The following is a 5,582-nucleotide window of genomic DNA, read 5'->3' on the forward strand; positions in this document are numbered from 1 at the left end:
ATTGCAGGCCACGGAGCACAAGTTTGTGAACGTGGCCCAGATTCCCAAACACAAGGACAATAAGTTGACAGTTATATCCCAAGGCCATAATACGTTCCACCAAAGGCTGATATTACACACACACACACACACACACACACACACACACACACACACACACACACACACAACACACACACACACACACACACACACACACACACACACACACACACACACACACACACACAGCAATGCTGTTGTACCGACTTTTATTCTTTTGAAGAGAATCAAGGTGAGCATTTACTTTCACCCTTTCTTCCTTGTCACCAAAGACAATTATCTCATCTTTGACTTTATTCAGCGTTTGGAAATGTGTGTGAGTCAACAGTGTGGTTTCAGAGACTATACAGTGGGGACTAGTGTCTCAATGAGAGGTGAGAGCGTTATGTTAAAACCAAACACAGGATATCTGCTTAATTGGTAGGTAGGTAGGTGTGTACTGTGTAATACTGGAGGGAGAGAGTGGGGAAGAAAGACGAAGTGAGGGACCATCTCCATTTGTCCTTAAGTGGGGTAGATATACAATACATACGGTACTGTGTGTGTGTGTGTGTGTGTGTGTGTGTGTGTGTGTGTGTGTGTGTGTGTGTGTGTGTGTGTGTGTGTGTGTGTGTGTGTGTGTGTGTGTGTGTGTGTGTGTATGTGTGTGTGTGTGTGCGTGCATGCGTGCGTGTGTGTAATATCAGCCTTTGGTGGAACGTATTATGGCCTTGGGATATAACTGTCAACTTATTACGGGGCCAGAGCTCAGCTCTGGACCTGTTTTAAGATTGGCAGTATTCTGTTTCTGCCACTTTTCGCAGTTCTGGCTGAACCGTGCTGTCGCTTTTTACGAAACTCGGCCATATGGTAGATGGTCATGAAAAACGATCAAGAAATAATTCTCACAATCTTTCGTCAAAAGGTGGCGCTATGGAAAAATGCCAACTTTGAACAGGTACAACTCATGCCCTGTTTGACCTACAGCCGTGAAACTTCAATATACATATGCGTCTACTCATGATCAACAACTTTCACACTCTGACTTTTGACCTCTGACCTTTAGATCTCCCACCATTTTGAATTATATGAAAAACAGTTAAAACCTATCTCCTCCTGGGATTTTTGAGTAATCTGCACGAAACGTTTTACACATGAACTTTGGACCTATGCCGACAAACAAGCAGCAAAGATTTTCCATAAGTGAAAAAATGAAGCTTTAATGAGCCAATGAATATTGCAGTTTTATGACAATTATTCATCTGCCCCTAACACATACATGCAGACTCACATTTCTTTGAAACTTTGCGGTAATGTTGAGGGTCATTCCAAATATCACTGAAACCAATCTTACTCCAATTGGTCAAAGGGGGGCGCTATAGCGATTTTTTGAAAATGCAAACTTTAAACAGGCAAAAGTCATGCCTCGTTTGGCCGACAGCCATTAAACCTGCTTACACATGTGCCTTGACTCATGAGGAACACATGTATCACGTTGACCAGTAAGCTCCGCCCTTAGATTGTCCGCAATTTTGAGCAGTTTGAAAAACACTTAAACCCAGGATTTTTCAGCTATTTGCGTGAAACTGTATCATCTGCGTGATCTCCTTTTTCACAGGTTCTTGTCTGTTGGTCCAATGGCTTCTCCCTTAAACGTGTGCCTCACTACCTGAAGGTTGCCAGTTCAAGCCTCACTTGATGCAGACTCATTTAAGTTAAATTGCAAAAAACATGACTGTATCAATGAATACATGTGCAAACGGTAAAGATAACATGAAATGCTTATTTGAGAGTATGTTTTTTCAATGTATGACGTACTTCATTGTGAAAATAGCCGATCTACAATCTCACAACTTTTCAGATAGCAACGTTTTGTGAGCTTGTAGATCGGCTGCTTTCACTGGTTTCGGTTTCGAGGAGACATACAATTTCTCTATTGGTAAATGGTTTGTGAACGAGTGATCTTAGTGTTAGTGTTAGTGTGAATTATTTTTTCACTGGTTCTGGTCTGTTGGTCCAATGGCGTCTCGCTTCAGCATCAGCCTCTGGATCCAAGGTCGTCAGTTCAAGCCTCAACTCTTGCTGGCTACTTTTCAATTGTATCGCACAAAACATGACTGTATCAATTAATGCATGCGCAACTGTTAAAGGTAACATGAAATGCTTCTTGGAGAGAGTATTTTTTGCAATATATGACAAAATTGTGAAAATAGCCGATCTACAATCTCACAACTTTTCAGATAGCAACGTGTTTCTGAGCTTGTAGATCGGCTGCAGTGTTATCTCTTTTTTCACAGGTCTTGTATGTTGGTCCAATGGCTTCTCCCTTAAGTGAGTGCCTCATGACAGCAAGGTTGCCGGTTCAAGCCTCACTTGATGCAGGCTTCATTAAAGTTGCATTGCACACAACATGACTGTATCAGTGAATACATGTGCAATTGTTAAACATAACATAAAATGCTTAACAATATTTGTTTGTCAATTTTCTGACATAATTATGTTCTTTAGAAAGTGAGCAACAGCAACAGTCCACCTTGCCTATTCCCATGGATTGGATCTACCCACCTCACCTGCTGTCATTCCCTCTCAATCCATAATCACACCTGCCCTCACTCACTCACTCACTCACTCACTCACTCACTCACTCCTCATTAGTCTCTCTCTCTCTCTCTCTCTCTCTCTCTCTCTCTCTCTCTCTCTCTCTCTCTCTCTCTCTCTCTCTCTCTCTCTCTCTCTCTCATCTCTCTCTCTCTCTCTCTACAGCGATCTACAATCTCAAAACTTTTCAGATAGCAACGTGTTTCTGAGCTTGTAGATCGGCTGCTTTCACTGGTTCAATTTTATCTTCAACAGACAACCTTAGCCTGGACAAAGCTATAGCACTATAGGTAGTGTTGCAGCCTGTCAATCCGAAGGTTGAGGGTTCAATTCCTGTTAATGGCAATAGGTTGAGACGTCCAATCAATCCATTCTGCTTCCATCTTTCTCTCTCTTCAATCTATTATGTTTCCATGTCTCTCTCTCTTCAATCTATTCTGTTTCCATGTCTCTCTCTCTCTCTCTCTCTCTCTCTTCAATCTATTCCGTTTCCATGTCTCTCTCTTCAATCTATTCCGTTTCCATGTCTCTCTCTCTCTCTCTCTCTCTTGAGGGGCGGCCATAGCTGAGTGGGTTAGTGAGCCAGCCTAGGGAGCCAGAGGCCCCTAGTTGCCCCAGGTACGATTCCAGGCCAGGCCAGCAAATGAAATTTGTCCCTGAGCAAGACTCTTAACCCCTAATTGCTCACAGGCCCTCATTGGAAACAAGACCACAAGGACTTTCATGAACGGACCTGTTAAAGGAATTATCCTTATCTCTTCAATCTATTCCGTTTCCATGGTCGGCTGCTTTCACTGGTTCAATTTTATCTTCAACAGACAACCTTAGCCTGGACAAAGCTATAGCACTATAGGTAGTGTTGCAGCCTGTCAATCCGAAGGTTGAGGGTTCGATTCCTGTTAATGGCAATAGGTTGAGATGTCCATTCTGCTTCATCTCTCTCTCTCTTCAGTCTATTATGTTTCCATGTCTCTCTCTCTCTCTTCAATCTATTCCGTTTCCATGTCTCTCTCGCTCTCTCTCTCTTCAATCTATTCCGTTTTCATGTCTCTCTCTCTCTTCAATCTATTCCGTTTCCAAGTCTCTCTCTCTCTTTCTCTTCAATCTATTCCGATTCTCTCTCTCTCTCTCTTTCTCTTCAATCTATTCCGTTTCTCTCTCTCACTCTCTTTCTCTTCAATCTATTCCGTTTCTCTCTCTCTCTTTCTCTTCAATCTATTCCGCTTATCTCTCTCTCTCTTCAATCTATTCCGTCTCTCTCTCTCTCTTCAATCTATTCCGTGTCTCTCTCTCTCTTCAATCTATTCCGTCTCTCTCTCTCTCTCTCTCTCTCTCTCTCTCTCTCTCTCTACAGCCGATCTACAATCTCAAAACTTTTCAGATAGCAACGTGTTTTCTGAGCTTGTAGATCGGCTGCTTTCACTGGTTCAATTTTATCTTCAACAGACAACCTTAGCCTGGACAAAGCTATAGCACTATAGGGTAGTCTCTCTCTCTCTCTCTCTCTCTCTCTCTCTCTCTCTCTCTCTCTCTCTCTCTCTCCTCTCATCTCTCTCTCTCTCTCTCTCTCTCTCTCCTCTCTCTCTCTCTCCTCTCTCCTCTCTCTCTCTCTCTCTCTCTCTCTCTCTCTCTCTCTCTCTCTCATCTTCACCAGGTCAGGTCTGTTGTTCCAATGGCTTCTCGCTAAGTGTGTGCCTTAGAACCTCAAGGTTGCCAGTTCAAGCCTCACTTCATGCAGACTTCATTTAAGTTGCATTGCACACAACAATGATTGTTGCGAACGGCGGAAGGAGGGCCTCCGACCAAGTGGAGCTTACTATATCACCGTGCTTGGGTTGTGTGTGTGTGTGTCTGTCCCTTATTTATGGTCTTTCCGTGTGTGTTCACGGCTCTCATTGGCTCGCGCCCCCCATGTGACTCGAAACTCCGTGCTGAAATGCCAGCAGCTGCACTGCCTGTATACAGCGTGTGTTCACGCTCTCATGGCTCGCGCCCCCCATGTGACTCGAAACTCTGTGCTGAAATGCCAGCAGCTGCACTGCCTGTATACAGCCGGCAGAGTGCGGCAGAGTGCACTACCACAGTGTGGTTGAAATATAGCAGCCTCAGTCAATCTGCGTTCGCTTCCAGCGTTCGCTCGTCTTACTTGTGTCAATTAATGCAAGTGCAATTGTTAAAGATAACCTGAAATGCTTATTTGAGAGTATGTCTTTTCAATGTATGACATACTTCATTCTGAAAATAGCCGATCTACAATCTCAAAACATTTCAGATAGCAACGTGTTTCTGAGCTTGTAGATCGGCTGCTTTCACTGGTTCAATTTTATCTTCAACAGACAACCTCAGCCTAGACAAAGCTATAGCACTATAGGTAGTGTTGCAGCCTGTCAATCCGAAGGTTGAGGTATCGATTCCTGTTAATGGCAATAGGTTGAGACGTCCAATCAATCCATTCTGCTTCCATCTTTCTCTCTCTTCAATCTATTATGTTTCCATGTCTCTCTCTCTTCAATCTATTCCGTTTCCATGTCTCTCTCCGCCCTTAGATTGTCCGCAATTTTGAGCAGTTTGAAAAACACTTAACCCAGTATTTTTCAGTTATTTGCGTGAAATGGTATCATCTGTTTGACCTCCGTTTTCACCGGATCAGGTCTGTTGGTCCAATGGCTTCCCGCTTAAGTGAATGTTTCATAACATCAAGGTTGCCGGTTCAAGCCTCACTTGGTGGAGACTTCATTTAAAGTGCATTGCAAACAACAAGACTGTATTAATGAATACATATGCAATTGATAAAGATAACATGAAATGCTTATCTGAGAAGGTATGTTTTTGCAATGTATGACACCATACTTCATTCTGAAAATAGCCGATCTACAATCTCACAACTTTTCAGATAGCAACGTGTTTCTGAGCTTGTAGGTCGGCTGCTTTCACTGGTTCACTTTTATCTTCAACAGACAACC

This window comes from Gymnoscopelus braueri (assembly GCF_963280865.1).
Source record: "Gymnoscopelus braueri genome assembly, chromosome: 5".
Taxonomy (NCBI): domain Eukaryota; kingdom Metazoa; phylum Chordata; class Actinopteri; order Myctophiformes; family Myctophidae; genus Gymnoscopelus; species Gymnoscopelus braueri.